General features: G+C 38.7%; 1 protein-coding gene and 1 long non-coding RNA gene across 5 annotated transcripts in view; one reads left to right on the top strand and one right to left on the bottom strand.

The window, feature by feature from the left end:
- Positions 1-215: 215 nt before the first annotated feature.
- The window catches only part of LRMDA (leucine rich melanocyte differentiation associated), a 1,186,567-nt gene continuing 1,164,229 nt past the window's right edge, over positions 216-22,553 (bottom strand). Inside the window, exon 8 of the mRNA XM_060406709.1 lies at positions 216-1,323. The gene's annotated coding sequence lies outside the window, so the exon portion shown is untranslated. The remainder of the gene's footprint in view (positions 1,324-22,553) is intronic.
- Positions 20,691-22,553, top strand: part of LOC114110821 (uncharacterized) — a 74,129-nt gene continuing 72,266 nt past the window's right edge. For all 4 annotated transcript variants that reach the window (XR_006058021.2, XR_009598550.1, XR_009598552.1 and 1 more), the window contains exons 1-2: positions 20,691-20,809; positions 22,297-22,340. This is a non-coding gene — a long non-coding RNA (uncharacterized LOC114110821). The remainder of the gene's footprint in view (positions 20,810-22,296; positions 22,341-22,553) is intronic.

The raw sequence follows: 22,553 nt of genomic DNA, 5'->3' as shown, positions 1-22,553 counted from the left end.
TTTCCTTTTGTGTATATATTTGTAACCTTGCAAGACATTTTTTTTTGGTACAGTTAGTTTGCCCTTATGTTTATCCAATTATTTACCTTTTCTTTTGTGTTCTTCATTCCTTCTTACATATCCTTGATTCCGTCTGCTGGGAGGTGGAGGTATTGAATAATACCCTCTGAACTGAGAAGAAACATTGAGGCTAAAAAATGAAGGAGGCGACTCCATAAAGTATAATTATGAAGTTTATTGCGGGGAACTTACACACGGGCAGGAGGAGGGGACAGTGATCCAAAGGCATTTGCAGCTGTCCTTGGAGAAGCTGAAAGGGGTACAACAGGCTAAAGCTAAAAATAGAATTGGGCTACCAAGTAGGGGCTTTCCTGGTGGCTCAGAGGTTAAAGCGTCTGCCTCCGATGCGGGAGACCCGGGTTCGATCCCTGGATCGGGAAGGTCCCCTGGAGAAGGAAATGGTAACCCACTCCAGTATTCTTGCCTAGAGAATCCCATGGACAGAGAAGCCTGGTAGGCTACAGTTCATGGGGTCGCAAAGAGTTGGACACGACTGAGCGACTTCACTTTCACTTTCACCAAGTGAGAAGCATGTCTGCAAGATGGGAACCAAAGATTTTTCCCTCTCCCCGAGGGTCTCATGACCATTTAGCCATTGGAAACAGAAAAAGGCATTCTTCCAGATTCCAAAGGTAGAAGCTGATGGGGAACTCATCTGGTGTAGGCACATTCCTTGTGAGTTAGGTTACTGCTCAGTCACAGGGTAAGGAGAGGGTTCAGGACAGCCAGGCTAAGATGAAGCTGACCACATGGACACTGTGTGGTTTGCCACATGCCATCAGATTATTTCCCTTCTATCAGAGCTCTCTTAGTATTTATTTAACATAGAATTGCAGATAGCAAATTCACTCAATCTTTGTATATCTAGAAAGTATCTTTATTTTTCTCTTCACTTATGAAAGATATTTCTGTTTGGTTTGGAATTACACAGTGTATTAAAAAGCAGAGATATCACTTTTTGGACATAGGTCCATATAGTCAAAGCTATGGTTTTTCTAGTAGTCATGTATGGATATAAAAGTTGGACCATAAAGAAGGCTGAGCACTGAAGAACTGATGCTTTTGAACTGTGCTACTGGAGAAGATTCTTGAGAATTTCTTGGACTGCAAGAAGATCAAACCAGTCAATCCTAAAGGAGATCAACCCTGAATGTTCATTGGAAGGACTGCTGTTGAATCTGAAGCTCCAATACTTTGGCGTGAAGTATCTGATGTGAAGAGCTGACTCGTTGGAGGGAGCTGATGCTTTCTCAGACCCTGATGCTGGGAAAGATTGAAGGCAAAAGAAGAAGGTGGTGGCAGAGGATGAGATGGTTAGATATTATCACCAATTCAATGAACATAAATTTCAGCAAACTCCGAGACATAGTGGAAGACAAAGAAGCCTGGCGTACTGCAGTTCATGGGGTTGCAGAGCTGGACATGACTTAGCAAATGAACAACAATGATAATGTAATTACATGGTAGCAGTTTTTTTTTTTTTTTTTAGCACCTTAAATATATCATTCTGTTGTTTGTAAGCTGCTATAGTTTCTCTTGGGACCTCAGCAGTCTGTTATATTCTTGTTTCTTTTAAAGGTAATGCATCTTTATATTGGCTCTTTTCAAGTCCTGGAAGTGAATTCAGGGTGGTTTGGGCAGACAACTCTAGAGTGTTTGATCAGAACATGGCATAGATACGTGTATGTGGGCTTGGGGTGAGTACCTTCTCTTGGCTATTGTAGATTCTTTATTAAATGGGGAGGGTAACTAACTTCATCAAATTGAGATGCTACAACAGGATACATAGATTGAGTGGCACAAACAATAGACAGTTATTTTTCACAATTCTGGAGGCTGGGAAGCCTAAGATCAAGGTGCTGGCAAATTTAGCCCTTGGTGATAACTTTCTTCCTGGTTTGCAGATGGCTGCCTTTCACTGTATTCTTACATCATAGAGTGAACTAGAGTCCTGGTCTCTCTCCCTCTTCTTATAAGGATACTAATCCCACCATGGCAGCCTTACCCACATGACCTCATATAAACCTAACTACCTCTCAAAGGCCCCATCTCTAAATACCATCGCAATGGAAGTTAGGACCTCAACATATGAATTTTAAGGGACACAAATGTTTAGCCCATGACAGGCACAGAGGGACAAAAGACATTCATTCTTTCATCTAATAGCTAAGCATTGATTCTATAACAAAGCTTAAACTCTAAAATTAGGACTGAAAGTAAACAAATAAGATAGGCAATTATAACAGTACAGAATACAAACAATACATGCTACAATAGTACAGAAATTATACAAATGACAATTGAGCAATGAGGGGGAAAAATGGGAGACAGAAAAGCCTGCTGATCTTTAAAAGCTAGAAATCAAAGGATATCATTTAAAGCACATAAATCAAGTATGGTCTGTTCTTCCCAGGGCCTATTTCTGCTACATGAATTAGATCATATGTGCTTGATTTGAAGTTGGTAGCGATGAGGCTGGCATATTGAGGAAGTCACATTTATCCATGAAAATATTTATCAGAGTGTTAAATTTCAAACCACAAGGGAATGGCAGTAAGTTCCAGAGGAGTGCAAAACTGAGCCTAAAGCCCAGCGACTCCTTATTGCCCTTCTTGGCTCACCTTTTCCATGTGCGCTGTCTCTGATGGCTTCCTGCACATTACTGCCCAGCCACCGTGACTGCTGCCCTTCTTCCAGAAATCAACAGCTGCAACACTTGCTCATACTTCCTCCCCTCAAACTACTTGCATTTTTTTTAATACGGTATTTATTGTTCATTCCTCTATTTATTAAAAACTTAACATCTTTGATTGACTGCCTGATTATTGGGCAAGGGTCTAGATTTTGAACGGTCTGATCCTAACTCTATTTTCCCCAAAGCTTGTTATATTTAGGAGAGAGCTTTCTTAAGTATGCACACAAAGACCAAACCTTAAAAACACGCAGACATGAAAATTCAATAACAGATGGCCAAAAAGCACATGAAAAGATGCTCAACATCACTAATTATCAGAAAAATGCAAATCAAAACTACAATGGGGTGTCCCCTGAGAATGGCCATCATCGATCTACAAACAACAAATGCTGGAGAGGGTATGGAGAAAAGATAACCCTCCTACACTGTTGGTAAAAATGTAAATTGGTGTAACCACTATGGAGAACAGTATGGAGGTTCCTTAAAAAACTGCCATATGATCTAGCAATCCCATTCAAGGGACATATATCTAGAGGAATCCATAACCCTAAAGAAAAACTTGCAATCCAGTGTTCACAGTAGCACTATTTCCAATACCCAAAACATGGAAGCAACCTAAATGACTACTGATAGAAGAATGGAGAAAGAAGACGCGGTACAATAAAAAATGGAATATTTCTCAGCCACAAAAAACAATGAAATGATACCATGTAGAGCAACAGGGATGGACCTAGAGATTATCATACTAAGCGAAATAAGTCAACGACAAATACCATACAATATCACCCATATGTGGAATCTAATTTTTTAAAAGGTACAAATGTTTTATAGTTTTCTATATATAGGTCTTTAGTTTCTTTAGGTAGATATATTCCTAAGTATTTTATTCTTTTCATTGCAATGGTGAATGGAATTGTTTCCTTAATTTCTTTTTCTACTTTCTCATTATTAGTGTATAGGAATGCAAGGGATTTCTGTGTGTTGATTTTATATCCTGCAACTTTACTATATTCATTGATTAGCTCTAGTAATTTTCTGGTGGGGTCTTTAGGGTTTTCTATGTAGAGGATCATGTCATCTGTAAACAGTGAAAGTTTTACTTCTTCTTTTCCAATTTGGATTCCTTTTATTTCTTTTTCTGCTCTGATTGCTGTGGCTAAAACTTCCAGAACTATGTTGAATAGTAGCGGTGAAAGTGGACACCCTTGTCTTGTTCCTGACTTTAGGGGAAATGCTTTCAATTTTTCACCATTGAGGATAATGTTTGCTGTGGGTTTGTCATATATAGCTTTTATTATGTTGAGGGATCAAAGAGGACACTAACAGATGGAGAAATATACCATGTTCATGGATCGGAAGAATCAATATAGTGAAAATGAGTATACTACCCAAAGCAATTTACAAATTCAATGCAATCCCTATCAAGCTACCAGCCACATTTTTCAGAGAACTAGAACAAATAATCTCAAGATTTGTATGGAAATACAAAAACCTCGAATAGCCAAAGCAATCTTGAGAAAGAAGAATGGAACTGGAGGAATCAACTTGCCTGACTTCAGGCTCTACTACAAAGCCACAGTCATCAAGACAGTATGGTACTGGCACAAAGACAGACATGTAGATCAATGGAACAAAATAGAAAGCCCAGAGATAAATCCACACACCTAAGGACACCTTATCTTTGACAAAGGAGGCAAGAATATACAATGGAGTAAAGACAATCTCTTTAACAAGTGGTGCTGGGAAAACTGGTCAACCACTTGTAAAAGAATGAAACTAGATCACTTTCTAACACCGCACATGAAAATAAACTCAAAATGGATTAAAGATCTAAATGTAAGACCAGAAACTATAAAACTCCTAGAGGAGAACATAGGCAAAACATTCTCTGACATAAATCACAGCAGGATCCTCTATGATCCACCTCCCAGAATTCTGGTAATAAAAGCAAAAATAAACAAATGGGATCTAATTAAAATTAAAAGCTTCTGCACAACAAAGGAAAATATAAGCAAGGTGAAAAGACAGCCTTCTGAATGGGAGAAAATAATAGCAAATGAAGCAAATGACAAACAACTAATCTCAAAAATATACAAGCAACTTATGCAGCTCACTTCCAGAAAAATAAACGACCCAATCAAAAAATGGGCCAAAGAACTAAATCGACATTTCTCCAAAGAAGACATATGGATGGCTAACAAACACATGAAAAGATGCTCAACATCACTCATTATTAGAGAAATGCAAATCAAAACCACAATGAGGTACCACTTCACACCAGTCAGAATGGCTGCGATCCAAAAATCTGCAAGCAATAAATGCTGGAGAGGGTGTGGAGAAAAGGGAACCCTCCTACACTGTTGGTGGGAATGCAAACTAGTACAGCCACTATGGAGAACAGTGTGGAGATTCCTTAAAAAATTGCAAATGGAACTACCTTATGACCCAGCAATCCCACTGCTGGGCATACACACCAAGGAAACCAGAATTGAAAGAGACACATGTACCCCAACTTTCATCGCAGCACTGTTTATAATAGCCAGGACATGGAAACAACCTAGATGTCCATCAGCAGATGAATGGATAAGAAAGCTGTGGTACATATACACAATGGAGTATTACTCAGCCATTAAAAGGAATTCATTTGAATCAGTTCTGATGAGATGGATGAAACTGGAGCCGATTATACAGAGTTTAGTAAGCCAGAAAGAAAAACACCAATACAGTATACTAACACATATATATGGAATTTAGAAAGATGGCAATGATGACCCTGTATGCAAGATAGCAAAAAAGACACAGATGTGTATAGCAGACTTTTGGACTCAGAGGGAGAGGGAGAGGGTGGGATGATTTGGGAGAATGGCATTGTAACATGTATACTGTCATGTAAGAATTGAATCGCCAGTCTATGTCTGATGCAGGATACAGCATGCTTGGGGCTGGTGCATGGTGATGACCCAGAGGGATGTTATGGGGAGGGAGGTGTGAGGGGGGTTCATGTTTGGGAACGCATGTACACCCGTGGTGGATTCATGTCAATGTATGGCAAAACCAATACAGTATTGTAAAGTAAGATAAAAAAAATTAAAAAATAAAGAAACAACAAAAATAAATAAATAAATAAAAAGATACAAATGAACTTATCTACAAGGAAGAAACAGACTTAAACTTATTAGAAACAAACCTACAGTTAACAAAAGGGAAATGTGGTGCGGAAGGATAAACCAGGAACTTGGGATGAACACACACACAATACTATATATAGGATAGATAACCAACAAGGAGCTACTCAATATTCGGGGAAACTCTACTCAATATTGTCCGATAATCTCCATAAGAAAAGAATATAAAAAAGAATGAATATGTGTTTCACTGAATCACTTTTCTGCATACCAGAAACTAACACAAAATTGTAATTTAACTATACTCTAATAAAATTAAAACATTAAAACATTAATGATAAGAAGAATACATGACTGAATAAAGTCAGATAGCAGAGGAAGCAGAGAAAAAAATTAAAGCTAGCTTATTTATTGCCCACTTTAGACATTGTATTTCTACCAAAGAAACAGAACCAGTGAAAAAATATATATGTATATACACACAGAGCAGAGAACTAGTTTCTGTAATTGTACAGCTGGGTAGGCAAGCTGTAATACACAGAGAACTCCACACCAAAGGCAAGCTACAAACTCTTGGATAGGGACTAAGACTGCAGTCCACAATGTGAATTTCTTCTTCCTCAGGAAAATGTCAGAGTTCCTGCTCTTAAGACCTTTCAATTGATTAGATTAGCCCCACCCACATTATTAAGGATAATCGTTTACTTAAAGTTAACTGATTAATAGATGTTAATCACATCTGCTGAATACCTTTAATGTAGTTCCTAAACTAGAGTTTGATTAAATAACTGGGTACTATAGCCTAGACAAGTTGACACAGAAATCTGACAATCACAGAAAATAATAGATAATTCAAAAAAAAAAAAAGATGGTTAAGGATATAATATATAGTTAAAGCTTCCCTAATAGCTCAGTTGGTAAAGAATCCACCTGCAATGCAGGAGATTCCAATTCGATTCCTGGGTCTGGAAGATCCCCTGGAAAAGGGATAGGCTACCCATTCCAGTGTGCTTGGGTTTCCCCTGAGTCTCAGTTGGTAAAGAATCCACCTGCAATGCGGGAGACATTGGTTCAATCCTTGGGTTGGGAAGATCCCCTGGAGAAGGGAAAGGCTACCCACTCCAGTATTCTGGCCTGGAGAATTCCATGGACTGTATAATCCATGAGGTCGCAAAGAGTTGGACACCACTGAGTGACTTTGACTTTCACATATAGTTACAGATATGAAAGTAATCTCTAGCAAAAGTACAAGACTTCCTAAATATCAAGATAATCACAAAATCAAAAAGGAGAGAAAAGAATATATATTGAAATAATTTAAGTGATATAAACAAATAAGTGAACTATAGAATAATATAAACCAAAAGCACTTACATATCAATATTTTCACATGAACTAAATCTGTCTCTTAAGACACACTTTTGGGTTGGGTTAAAAAGTGAAACTTGTAGGCCATTCACTGTAAAAGTCTTTCAACTTTGCTGATCATTAGAAAATTTTCATAATGACACATTTGTACATCAACATTGGTAGGGAAAAATAAAAGCAAAACATCAGTCTTTGCTCCATATATGGTACATGAGACAAAAAATTTGGATAAAAAAAAAAAAAAGAAGGGCAAATATAAACCAGAAAGATAAAAAGAGAGTGGATTGGCCAACCTCAATACATAATGTTGATTCTTTAAAAAAAAAAAAAAACTAAAAAAAAAAAAAAAAGACAAAGTCACTTTATCAGGCTAAGTACAATATACTACTATGATTACATGCATTCAGAAGCATAAATCACAGCTGTGCAAACTACATGGATAAACAGAAACATACTAGTCTAAGATCTTAATTCACCTTTCCTTAGAAGGTATATTAATTGACATATTTTTAGCTTCAACACTGAAAATAAAGAATATACCCTTTGTTCAAGGAATACAATATTTGGAAAGCTTACCCATATACAAGATTATTTTGAAGCTTCCAATAAATTTCTAAATAGTAACAAAAATGTTCTATGCTCACAATCATGCAACATCAGTAATTAGTATTATAAAATACTAATAACAAAACAATAATATGATAAAGTCCTATAAGCAGTCAAATATAAAATTCAAACTAAAATCACAGAATATCTAGAAGAGAATGAATTGAAAACTCTAAAGATCAAATCCTATCCATTGACATGGTAGAAATATAAATGGAAAAATACAGATGGAATGTACATGTATTTGGGTAAATATGCAAAGCTTGGGCTCAATATCTACCATTTTGTTTTTAATTACCTTTTACCTCTACACCACTATTAAAAACTTCCAATTCTAGATGATTTCATAAGGAAAGTTTCATAGGAAAACCTTGAAGAAAAAATTTTTAATCTCTATAAACTATTTAAAATTATTAATAAAGGGGAAAATCCAAACTGATCTTATGAAGTGAGCATAACATTGGTATCATAATCCAATGAAGAAAATGCAATAAGAGAAAACCATATAAAAACTCACTCATGTATATCAAGTGATAATTCTAAAGTAAATAGTTTCAGACTCAACTTATAAGTATATTACAAGAATAACATAATATAAAAATGTGGAATTTATTCCAGAAATGCAAAGATGGTATAATATGTTAAATATAGAAATATAGTCAAAGCTATGGTTTTCCCAGTAGTCATGTATGGATGTGAGAGTTGGATCATAAAGAAGGCTGAGTGCCAAAGAATTGATGCTTTTGAACTGTGGTGGTAGAGAAGACTCTTAAGAGTCCCTTGGACAGTAAGGAGACCAAACCAGTCAATCTTAAAGGAAATCAATCCTGAATATTCACTGGAAGGACTGATGGTAAAGCTGAAGCTCCAGTACTTTGGCCACCTTGATGCTAAGAGCCAACTCATTGGAAAAGACCCTGATGGTGAGAAAGGTGGTGGGAAAGACTGAGAAGAAGGGGGTGACAGAGGATGAAACGGAAGTTTGCTCTAGGGAAGCCTAGAGTGTTGCAGTCCATGGGGTCACAAAGAGTCGGACATGACTTAGCAACTGAACAACAAATATAACTTAATGTATTAATGGACTTACGAAATAAATTTTAGGATTCTTTCCACAGATGCTGAAAAATGCATTTAGTAATTAAGCATCAATTTCTATATTTTAAAATTTTCAGTAAAATAGGAATGTACTGCTAAATGCAGAACTTAAATTTATGATTTAATAAAAATATCAAATATACAGAAATAAATCTAACAAAAGAAATGGAAGACATTTACAAAGAAAAGTGCAGATCTGTAGAAATATTTTAAAGGAAGAAAATAAATTGAGGGATATATAATCATTAGGGATCTGAAGACTCAATATGGCAAAGATTATAATTTCTTCCTAAAAAGATATACAGATTCAGTATAATCCTAATCAAAATTTTGGCAGGTTGCTTTTTGCAGAAATTTTAAGTTGATTTTAAAGTTTAGATGGAATCTCAAAGGACCAAGAATAGTGAAAGTGAAGTCACTCAGTCGTGTCCAACTCTTTGTGATCCCATGGACTGTAGTCCACCAGGCTCCTCTGTCCATGGGATTTTCCAGGCAAGAGTACTAGAGTGGGTTGCCATTTCCTTCTCCAAGAATAGTGAAGATAATGTTAAAGACAAAAAAAGAAGTACAAAACTTTTTTAATGGATATGGATTCTTTATATAATTGCATTAGTTGAGACAATGTGGCCTTGTTCAAGGAAAGACAAATAGATTGGTGGAACACAACAGTGAATCCAGAAACAGGCCTACACATATGGAGACACTTTGTGTCAAAGATGATATCACAGAATGGTCATTCTAATCAGTGATGTTGGTCACTGGATATTCACGCATTAAAACAAAAAAAATCTGCTCAGTACCTTCCACCATAAAAATAGTTGATTTGCAAGGTGGAATAAAGATCTAAATATAAAAAGTGAGACAGTAAAGCGTCTAGAAGGTAATATATATCAACATATATTTGTGATGTTGATGCAGCAAAGATGTTGTAATGGGAAAGGACAATAGTAACCATGAAAGAGGATTAGAAAATTAGGGTTCATAAAAATATATTCACTCATCCAAAGACACACTTAAGAGGATAAAAAGACAAGTCCCCGTGTGGGAAAAGACATTTGTACCATATAAAGCCAACAAAAGTCAGAGTAAATAACAGTTAGCAGGTTACTGAAAAACAGGTTCGAGTTTTACCCCATTTTATATGAAAATAATAGATCTACAGTAATTCAAACAACTAGCCGAGGAATAGGTAAGTCAACAAATGGAACAGAATAAAGAGTCTAGAATTAGTGGGGGAAGAAAAATGTTTCCCACTGTTTTTCCGTATTTAAAAAAACCTGATTCTTAGCTCCTGCCAATCTGCCTAGTCTCACTTTTCAGTTGGAAGATATGAGCATAAAAATCATAGTCTTCCAACTTTAGATGATTTAAAAAAATGGAAAGATATCCTGTCCTCTTGGATTGGAAGAATTAATATTGTTAAAATAGCCATGCTACCCAAAGCAGTTTACAGACATAACCTCGTAAAACTCCTAGAAGAGAATGTAGGCAAAACATTCTTTGATATGAATTAGAACAATACTTTTTTAGATCAGGCTCCCAAGACAAAAGAAAAAAAGCAACACATACACATATATGTACGCACATATAATCTGGAATTACCATTGCCTAAAATTCTCCTCTGTTTTAATACCTGACAATTAATGGCAGAAGTGGCCGATCATACTTTAGCCCAAACTTAAAACAACATTCAGGGAGTAAAATAACATGTCAGGGAAAAAACCCAGTTGAAGATGAACAACTAGCTATGTTATATTCACCAGGAGAGGTCTATGAGACGATATGCACAACTCTTAATTCCAATCAGAGAAAAATGTGGCAGATGTCTGACAAGAAGTTACGTCTATAATAATCACCTTCACAATTCCATCATCTTTCTTACTATCTTGCAACGATGATTGAGATATTAATTATGTGACTATGATCCCTTTAGGTTGTCATTTCAGCAATTAAAATCTAATAGTGAGTCTCCCAAGGCCAAAGAGACAAAACCAAAAATAAGCAAACGGAACCTAACCAAACTCACAAGCTTTTGTACAGCAAAGGAAACCATAAACAGAATGAAAAGACAACCCACAGATTGGGAGAAAATATTTGCAAATGATGCAATTAATAAGGGCTTAATATCCAAAACATATAAGCAGCTTGTACAACTCTATATCAAATAACAAACATCCAATAATACATGGGCAGACGTCCTAAAGAGACATTTCTCCCAAGAAGACATACAAATGGCCAATAGGTACATGAAAAGATGCTCAACATTGCTAGCTACTAGTGAAATGCAACTGAAAACTACAATGATGTATAACTCACACTAGTCAGAATGACCACCGTCAAAATGTCTTCACATAATAAATGCTGGAGAGGGTGTGCAGAAAAGCAAATCCTCATACACTGTTGATGGGAATGTAAATTGGTGCAGTCCCTATGGAGAACAGTATGGAGGCTACTTAAAAAACTAAAAATAAAGTTACAGCAACTCCACTCCTGGACATATGACAAGAAAAGATGGAAACTCTGAAAAGATGCATGCACCCCAATGCTTACAGCAGCACTATTTACAGACATGGAAGCAACCTAAACGTTTATCAACAGAAGACCGGATGAAGAAGATGTGGTATGTATATGTGAGACAGCAAAAGAGACGCAGATGTACAGAGCAGTCTTTTGGACTCTGTGGGAGAGGAAGAGGGTGGGATGATTTGGGAGAATGGCTTTGAAACATGTATAATATCATATATGAAACAAATCGCCAGTCTAGGTTCGATGCATGATACAGGATGCTTGGGGCTGGTGCACTGGGATGACCCAGAGGGATGGTACTGGGAGGGAGGAGGGAGGGGGGTTCAGGATGGGGAACATGTGTACACCCGTGGCAGATTCATGTTGATGTATGGCAAAACCAATAGAATACTGTAAAGTAATTAGCCTCCAATTAAAATAAATAAATTTATATTAAAAAGAAGAAAAAAGAAAGAAGATGCGGTACATATATACAAGGGAATATTACTTAGCCATAAAAAAGAGTGATGTAATTACCATTTGCAGTAACATAGATGGATGTAGAGATTATTATACTAGGTGAAGTAAGTCAGACAGAGAAAGATAAATATTATATGATATCACTTATACGTGGAACCTAAAAAATAATGCAAATGAACTGATTTACAAAGCAGAAACAGACTCACAGACATGGAAAACAAACTTATGGTTACTAAAGGGGAAACAGGGGGATAAATTAAGAGTATGGAATTAACAGATATATACCACTGTATATAAAATAGACAACAAGGACAGAAAACTATATACAATATCTTGTAATAACCTAAAGTTGAAAAGAACCTGAAAAGAATATAAATACATATGCTTTTGAACTGTGGTGTTGGAGAAGACTTCCCTTGGACAGCAAGGAGATCAAACCAGTCAATCTTACAGGAAATCGACTCTGAACATTCACTGAATGGACCGATGCTGAAGCTAAAGCTCCAGTACTTTGACCCTCTGATATAAAAAGCTGACTCAGTGGAAAAGACCCTGATGCTGGGAAAGATTGAGGGCATGAGGAGAAGGGGGCAAGAGAGGATGAGATAGTTGGATGACATCATCAACTCAATGGACATGAGTTTGAGCAAACTCAGGGAGATAGTGAAGGATAGGGAAGCCGGGCATGCTGGAGTCCACGGGGTCACAAAGAGATGGGCACGACCGAGTGAGTGAATAACAGCAACATATGAATCACCTTGTTGTACACCTGAAACTAACACAATAGTATGAATCAACTATAGTTCAATAAAAAGAAAGAAAAAATAAAACTTTTGGAATCAAGAGAAAATTCTCACAAGATCAGAATATTAAATTATTTAGAATATGGCTCCAGATTTGTATATAAAATAAATTAATTCAGTATGTTGGCGGTGATTATCAAAAGAGCATAATTTTAAAATTTTAGAAGAATGTACATGATTAACTTTACAGCCTCATGATTCAAAAAGATTTTAAAGAAAGATACAAAAGCCATGCTGCTCCTGCTGCTAAGTCGCTTCAGTCGTGTCCGACTCTGTGTGACCCCAGAGACGGCAGCCCACCAGGCTCTCCTGTCCCTGGGATTCTCCAGGCAAGAACACTGGAGTGGGTTGCCATTTCCTTCTCCAAGGCGTGAAAGTGAAAAGTGAAAGTGAAGTCGCTCAGTCGTGTTCGACTCTTCGTGACCCCATGGACTGCAGCCCACCAAGCTCCTCCGTCCATGGGGTTTTCCAGGCAAGAGTACTGGACTGGGGTGCCATTGCCTTCTCCAATGCATGAAAGTGAAAAGTGGAAGTGAAGTCGCTCAGTTGTGTTTGACTCTTTGCGATCCCATGGACTGCAGCCCACCAGGCTCCTCCGTCCATGGGATTTTCCAGGCAAGAGTACTGGAGTAGGGTACCATTGGTTTCTCCTACAAAAACCATAGATCACAAAGAAAGAAAATAAATTCAACCATTAATTCATTAAAATGTTTCTTATTACAGAAGACACCACACAAAATATGGAATTAGGAAAGATGTGCAGCATATAAAACTGCTAATGAATTGAAAACAGCTTATATAAAGTACCCTTAAAGATCAATAAGAGAAAACTCAAGCCAGTAGAGAAACTGGCAAAGCTTTACCATAAAAGACGGACCTTTTTTGGCAAAGAAATGTCTCTGCTTTTTAATATGCTGTCTAGGTTGGTCATAACTTTTCTTCCAAGGAGCAAGTGTCTTTTAATTTCATGGCTGTAGTCACCATCTGCAGTGATTTTGGAGCCCCAAAAAATAAAGTCTCTCCCTGCTTCCATTGTTTCCCCATCTATGCGCCATGAAGTGATTGATGGGACTGGATGCCATGATCTTTATTTTCTGAATATTGAGTTTTAAGCCTACTTTTCCACTCTCCTCTTTCATGAGATGGTTGGATGGCATCACCAACTTGATGGACATGAGTTTAAGCAAGCTCTGGGAGTTGGTGATGGACAGGTAAGCCTGGTGTGCTGCAGTCCATGGGGTCACAAAAAGTCGGACACGACTGAGTGACTGAACTGAACCATAAAAGAAGAAATAAGAAGGCCATTAAACATTTGAAAATATGCTCAATCTCTTTGGTAGTCAGTACTCAAAAATTGTAAAAGGGATGAATACTTTTCAAATTAGTTTTTTAAATTTTTTGCCACACCACACAGTGTGTGTGATATGAGCTTCCTGACCAGGGTAACAAACCTATACCTCCTGCACTGGGAGCATAGTGTCCTAACCACTGGAGCATCAGAGAAGGAAGAGAGACTAAGATTAAGGTATCAATTAAAATCTATTACATGGGAATATATGAAAGAAGGAATGACAATTTAAATGGCCTGTGAGTATGTAAATTATTGGGAAGTATAATACAGCCCTGATTGTGATATGAAATTTATCTAGTTATTTAGCAATGTCAAAGTTAAAGACACACATAGTCCACACATGGCCCTAGATTCACCTCTGAATGCTTATAGTAAAGAAATTCTCACACATGTCAAAGACTACAAATGAATAAGTTTTATTGGCTACTGCAATACTTTTCATAGTGAAGCTGGAAACAAACTAAATATCCATCAATAGGAAAAATATGAAAATCATTAAACTATTTGTACTGACATTGAGAAATCTTGCAAAAGTAATGCTGGAGGAGAAAAGCAAGGTGTGAACGATAAATTCTGTATGATAGCATTTAAACAAATCTAAAACAGTCTGTAAAATATTATACTATGTATCCAAGAATGCTATAAAAACATGTATCTCTGAAATTGCTCAGTCATGTCCGACTCTTTGCAACCACATGGACTGTAGCCTAACAGGTTCCTCTGTCCATGGAATTCTCCAGGCCAGACTACTGGAGTGGGTTGCCATTTCCTTCTCCAGGGGATCTTCCGAACCCAGGGGTCGAACCTGGGTCTCCCGCATTGCAGGCAGACTCGTTACCGTCTGAGCCACCAGGGAAGCCAGGAAAAACATGTATAGAATTTGCAAAACACCAAATTAAGGACAGGAGATTTCTCTGTGGAAGAGTACTGGGAAATAAAATGAGCAAGGAACACTTAAGATGAGGTACATGAAGCTCCAGTACTTTGGCCACCTGATATGAAAAGCCAACTCACTGGAAAAGACCCTGATGCTGGAAAAGATTGAGGGCAGGAGGAGAAGGGAACAAAAGAGGATGAGATGGTTGGATGGCATCACCGACTCAATGGACATGAGTTTGAGCAAGCTCTGGGAGATAGTGAAGGATAGAGAAGCCTGCTGCTGCTGCTGCTAAGGCACTTCAATTGTGTCCGACTCTATGCAACCCCATAGATGGCAGCCCACCAGGCTCCCTGTCCCTGGGATTCTCCAGGCAGGAACACTGGAGTGGGTTGCCATTTCCTTCTCCAATGCATGAAAGTGAAAAGTGAAAGTGAAGTCACTCAGTCGTGTCCAACTCTTCGTGACCCCATGGACTGCAGCCCACCAGGCTCCGCCATCCATGGGATTTTCCAGGCAAGAGTACTGGAGTGGGGCTCCACTGCTTTCTCCGCAGGGAAGCCTAGCGTGCTACAATCCATGGGGTCTCAAAGAATCAGACATGACTTAGTGACTAACAACAACAACGTAAGTTTGTATGTTTTATTTTATAGGGTAAAGATATTTAAAGTAAATAATCATCATGCTAAAATTTGCTGAAAATGATGTTGGTTATTACACCAAACTTGTTAGGTGTTTTTCTGTATTCTTTAAATTGACTTTGAGATAAAAACATACAAATAAATAAATAATGATTGAGAATGGATAAAAAGAAAAAGATATCTCATATTTCTATAATAGGCAATGGAATGATGTCAATAAATATTGTGTGTTGGGGGAGCCCCAAGATTTAAGAATGTGGCAAGGAGTCAAGTTGTTATTCGAGTACAGGAACAAACTGAAGATATTTTCAAATGTGACAGAACTTGAGTGTATAACCACGTTTAGTCCTTTTTCTTTTGGGGGGGAAAGGTCGGGGCAGGGTTAGGAGTAAAATCACACCATGATGAAATGCAGGCTAATGAAAAGGAACGGTGATGATGTAGCATTATAAGCACGTAGTATTCAAAATTCAGAAATAATAGTACAATGTCTGCATCTTGCTAAAGAATGAAAGTATGACTTCAGCAAGTGAAGAACACAAGGCAGGCAGCACTGAAATTCTTTCTAGATGAAAGTACCGCACAATCAAATCTCACTAAGCAGAGGGAATAAAAACAAACACACAGAAATGGAGAAGCTTCAGAGAAATGACGGGTGGCGAGTGTGAGCAATCAAGTAATTCAAATGAAGAACTGAGACATTAAACTCTGGACAGTTTGATTACAAAATACAAATGTTATGCGTCTTGGTAAGTAAATTTGGGAGGTGGAGGATGAACAGCCAACAGGAAGTATAAGAGGGTGACCTTTTTACTTCCCTTAGGGTGAATTCGATCACTACTGATGAAAATTGAAGTGGAATTTTAAGAATAAGTCTCTTAAAGTTGTAAGCTCATTTCTTTCATCTTCAGATAATTCGGGCATTTATCTCTTACATAAAGAAATAAAGTCAAACAATTCCCTTCATTTTCATTGTTTTACTTTTTTTCCTGTCAAAATCAAATAAAATTACATTTAATGTTTTTATCAAAATAACATGGGTATCACAATACAGTTTTTGTAAGATTTCTTTCCATCCATCCATCTGTCTATTCATCTATGTGCACGAAAGCAATCTAGAAGAATGTTATCTAATTTTATGAGCTATTTATGGACAATATGATTTTGGATATTATTTTTAATTTAAAAAAATTGGTTTTACTTGTCTTTCTTCTTTATGCTTAGACATATTGTTTGAAAAGTTCATGATGAACATGTGTAATTTTATAAAACAAATTATAAAAAACATTCTTTCAAAACTAAATGTGGGGGGCAGATGTAGGTTTTATATGAGAAAACTGACAGGCCTGCATAACTGCTTGACTCTAGGGAGCAAAGGAAGAGGTGATTTCAAAGGTTTGGAGGCAGGGCCCCAAGGAGAGGGGCAGAGCCACAGAGTAGGAAATCCAGCAGAGAACGTGGTTGATGGGAGTAAGCATGTTCCTTCAGCCTAGTATACACGTGTTCCAGGGGTTATTGTCTGTACAGAGATGCAAAATTAGAGGCTGGAAGATAAAACTGGTTAGAAAAACATATGTAGGAGTCAACACTGCAGACACATGAGCTGGAGAGATGGAAAAGGAAGAGATTTTAAGAGTGGTGTGTACATAGGGAGAACGTGTGGGTCCTGACACAAGCTGACACCATCACTGTTTTCATGCAGGCCCCCTGGAAAGGAGATATTCTATTAAAAAGGTCACCTCCAGTCACCGAGCACAAAACCAGAGCAGAAATTGGCTGAAGCTAAGATATAATAGCACCTGTGGCCTAAACTCATCTTGACACTTCACAGTGCAATTTGTGATAAAAATATCTAGCCTGGTCCCCTGCCATTCTCAAATTTCAGGCTCACCTTGGATCACTGTGACACCAGAACTCTCCACTTCAGCATTGACTCTTGGCATTTGGAGAGGGAGACAGTCGCACCATGGTTGATTTATCACTCTGCCTGAGGCCCCGTGGAATTTTCGGTAGAAACCAGACTCAGAGACTACATGTGCCGCTGACTTTTTGTCAAATAATATTTGGTCAAATAATTATTTTATTTAAATAAATGCACTTATAAAGTCCTTATGTTATTTGAAAATGCTTAACCGCAAGCCAATGTATTGGGTTAAGAACTATTAAATAAATACATCCCCTCTTAGAAAGCTGGAAGGCCAGGTAAAAGATTATACACACACCTGCTATCATCCATCATGCCTTAAGGCCAGTTAACCATCACTTCTGGGCTGGAGTTAATCAAGTTGGGTTCTCCCACCAGGTGAGCTTGGTTACCACCTGTTAGTCTGGTTGGGTGAGAGGCCCAGCCATGGATTTTTATTTAGCACAATTATTTGACTTTGCAGATTGTTAAAAGAAGTAATATTTCAAAGTAATGCAATGGAGCAATATTTATGAAACTATTTGCATGGTGTTACCAAGAAGCTGGCCCTCCTCCCTCATTATAAATCACTCTCCAGCCAGTTCAGAAGAGCAGGATTGCCAAATATTTAGATCAAGCAGGATCTGTTGCAGAGATCATTATATGCAAGGAATTAAGAGTCATCAGAAGTTACTGGTGGAGGAAGATGCTGGCAGAACAAAAATCACGTGCACAAATGTGGAAAGGAATGGGAGACTGTGACTCTAGTTTTGGAGGGCAAGGCAGAGTACAAAGAAAGACAGCAAGCAAATTGTGAACCCACCAGTATGATCAGCCCTGCCACCCGCTTCTGACACGCTTAGTTGGAGTGCACCCACTTTGGGTAGCTGATCCTACATTACTGCAGCTTGGCAACATCACTTGGTCAGGAAAAGATGTTTTTAAGTTTTCTGAACACTTCCCGCTGGCACTGTCTGTTTGCAGTTACCATTATGGAGTAGGAGCGTGACAAGGATTGGAACTGACAGACACCAAACTCTGCATGTCCTGGAGCCAGCCTCAGTATCTCTGCCACTGTCACGCCAAGCTCCATCACTCCTGGTTTCTCAGTGCCTGCGCCCATGACACCTGTCAGAAACTTTCAAGTGTCTGCTCGTTTCTTCATCAGGGTTGCCTGGGCAGCCTGGACAAGGAAGGGCTGACATTTGGGATGAGGGAAGAATGGGCAGCGCCTTCCTCTTTCTGCCCCTTCCAACTGTCAGTTTGGGTTTTCGCTGGACATGTCAAGGTTTAGACCCAGTCGCTCTGTCATTTAGAAATGCATGCAGTGGTAACTAGATTTGAAAACAATGTGAGAGAGAGGGAGAACTTGGGCCCATCTCCTTAGAGGATGATGCATCGTGAGGAAATTAAACAAACAAAAGAGGCATCGCAGGAGGCTATCTGTGCCCTTTGGAAATGTGCTGCTTTGGGAGATGGGTGGATGCACTCCAGTCATCTGTACACATGGATTCCTTTGCATTAGTTTTTTCTTTCCATTAAAGTGGAATAATTTGGCATATGAGCTATCCAAAATAGCAGAAGTTTTCTTGGTGGGAGGTTTTAGCTGTCTATTGTTTTTCTTCTCTTTAATGATGCTTTCATTTTAATAAAGGATGGAGGGGCAAAAACACAGGTCTTAATTAAAGTCAAAGCTTCACAGTATTGCAAGCTCTGTGTGGATGTGTGTCTATAATTCACTCTTTTTTCTCATTAACATAATTTAGACAAATATGTAAATGAGAAACTGCTGTTTCTGGTCCATCCAAATTTTTTCCCAATGGATTTAACAGAGAGTACCGGGGTTCTTTAATGACTAAATGAGTGTTCTGTTTTTCTTTTAGTCCATCTGAGCCATTAAAACACTAAACAGGTTTCAAAGAGTTAAACTGTGTCATTCCACTGCCTCATCTCCCATCAGTTTCCAGTTCACTTAAACTCTGGCTCTTGCCACCTAAATGTCACCCAAACCTTCTATGCTTCATTTGGCTTAGTTTTGTTTTATTTCCCCACAATAAATAATTCTTTCCATTTACTCAGGGGATGTGCCTTCTCAAAGCAGGACATTCCACTAGGGGCTGATGGGACTGGTTTCTCGTGGGGATCTTGTCAATCGCGCAGCCCTAGTGACTGCTAATACCCTGAGAGGTCTGTACACCCAGATTCAGTAGAAGGTGTGCTGACTTCCGGGTCAGATGTGGTGCATGGTCCCGATTTTACCCCCACTCTTTCCTAAATCTTGGGTTCATGACTTCACCTTTTTGTGCCTCTGTCCTGGAGTATAGAATGGAAAGATAGAATCATGATTTGCCTCACTCATGAGATCCTTTTGAGGTCCAAATGAGATACTGGTTATGGAATTATTTTGAAAAGAATAAAGGTATTACTAGTTAAAAAAAAATAAAAAAGAGAGGGTGGGTGGGTATATAGGGAAAGTTTGGATAATTAATGCAAACAGATCTTCTAAATATTGCAAATGGAGTTCTACAACCAAGCTTTTCTTCAATCACCACACCGAAGAAGCAAATGGACCCAGGAGCCACGTCTGTATGATGGGGCAGTGGCTACCTTCTGGAAGGTGAAGAAGTAGAAACACACAGCTCCAGTAGGGAGACTGAAATGACATTCTACCTTCTTTAATAATTCTTGAGTGGAACAGGAGATTGCAAAAGCTTCCAGGTAACTTGCGTGAGATAGAACTATTAGATCCTAGGAGAGAGAAGAGGACTCATAACAAGTGATAGTGAAAGTGGAGGAGCCTCTTTGGGCTGTGTCTCCAGGATAAAAGGGAAATCTGGAAGGGAGAGAAATATAAACAGGCAAGTCTAAAAGGACCCCAAGGAGCAGATGGAGGGCCTGTCAATTGCAACATTCCCCATCTCAGTCAGGGGTCTTTCCACCAGGCTCACACCCAGGGTGGCACAGGGAGGACGGGAACTTCATGGAGAGAAAAGCAAAGCCGTGGAGCAGAATGTTTCCCTCCACGCCCAGGTGTCCAACATCAAGTAACACTGGCCCTCACAGAGTGTGACATTCCACAGAGATGAAATGATGTGCTGGGTCAGATGTGTGCAGTTTCCAGGCTGATGTCACCAGGGCTGTCAGCCCCGCAGATAAAATCTCACAGGCCATGGACAAAGGGGAGTGGCCACTGGGCCTGAGTGTGGACAAGTAGGTCGCCTTGGAAGAGGTCCCTGCACCCATACAAGCCAGCCCCATCATCCTGCAGTTGATGACACTAAAGGGACTCAGCGCCTATGTGTGAGTATAAGGAGATGTGAGGGAACCCTTCTCCCCCTCGCTCAGTATTCCTCTTTGGCTGAGAAAATGCAGACAGTCACTCTTCAGAAGAAGCGCCTCTCCCCACCTCAAGAGAGGAGTTAACGTGCTGTGGGAACCTGCACCCCAGCCTAGTGTGTGCAGCTCTGCCCCTCTGAGTACTCTCTACGCTGTCCATCTGCCTGTCTGCAAGGTTCTGATTTCCTATTTCGTTCTGGTTGCTGGGAGGGAGGGAAGCTTACAGGAGCACAGAGCACCTCCACCAGCCAACTGGCAAAAGGGCTGTACAGTCTTACCAGGGCCATTCCACATACTTGCATTTAATTATATCAATGATAAAGCTGCAATTTTTATCCCTATCTGACTCCTATGTCAAGTTTTAATTGTTTTTTGACTCCTGGAAGAAAGGGTTATTCACAATTTTAATGGCAGAGTCTTGGTGGTATAAATCATATGGGTCCTGGGAACTTCTGTAGGACGTCTAAGAACGCTGACATCATAAATAGAACCGTGGGAAGTGATTAAAAGTGAATCCCAGGCAAACTCTCTGGGGCAAAGCATGAGTTATAAACTGTGCATCAACCTTTGAATCATTCTCTTTCTGATCCTAGTGGGGACTGTACTATAATGGAGATGACTTGTGTTAGAGGTAGCTTATGTGAATCATTCTCTTTCTGGTCCTAGCGGGGACTGTACTATAATGGAGATGACTTGTGTTAGAGGTAGCTTATGCCAACATATAAAAAAACAATTTAGTAAATACAACTATGAAGTTGTGAATGTTGTTCTGAAAAATAAACTTCAAAAATACAGAATGAGGGAATATACTTACATGGAAAAGGGGATACACTACATGAAAACAAATTTAGGGTTTGCCAGTATCTCTATGTCTATAAATGTCAGTGAGGGCTCTCAGCAAGGAGATTATAGTCACATCCTATTCTGCCCTGGTAGAACCACTTCTGGAATTCTGAGGCCAGGTGGAATGTGACATGCTGAGTAGGACACAGGAAAGACTAAGCAGGCTCCTAAGAGCCCAAGCAGAATTGAGAGGGAAGGGACCGGGGGCCATATAAATACATCGTGGAGAAAGCAGGAAGAAGCATGATGGGCATCTTTAAATGTCCAAGTGGTGACCATCAAGTATAAGAGGAAGCAACTGCATGGCTATAAGACAGGACCAGATGGTGAATATAAGGAAGAGTTTTCTTACAATTATATCTACGTAAATTATATCTGAATACTTAGAATATCTCCCGCAGTATGATATTTTTTAGTTATCAAAATACAATGTCGACAGAATTCATACCTTAGGTAATAGTTGAAGGAAGTGAGATATTATACAGGCATACATGTCCGATGTGTTGTGATTCTAGAAACTACTAGAAATATAACACTTATCCAATGCAGCCTTGACATATTCTAACTACCTGATTCTGAATGTGGATTCTCTTCCTTTTCCTTACTAGTTCACTCATGGGAGCTAACCTAGTGTCTTTCACCTGAGCACGTGGTGAGTGTTGTCTGGATAACTGAATAGTACACGCTCAAATCCTTTTTATGCTGGGGAGGATATGTTCAATAATGTTTGACTGGTGGGTTAACAAACAAGAAAACTAAGTATTAGGGAAGCTTCTTCCTGCCATACTGGTAATTAACACAAGCAATTTTTCCTGGTTTGGTAATATTTCCCTGTAATATTATATATGTAACAGCTGAACACAAT

The sequence above is a fragment of the Ovis aries genome, chromosome 25, assembly GCF_016772045.2.
Source record: "Ovis aries strain OAR_USU_Benz2616 breed Rambouillet chromosome 25, ARS-UI_Ramb_v3.0, whole genome shotgun sequence".
Classification (NCBI taxonomy): domain Eukaryota; kingdom Metazoa; phylum Chordata; class Mammalia; order Artiodactyla; family Bovidae; genus Ovis; species Ovis aries.
The sequence above is the reverse complement of the archived record's forward strand: the minus strand, read 5'-3'. Positions and strand labels throughout refer to the sequence as shown.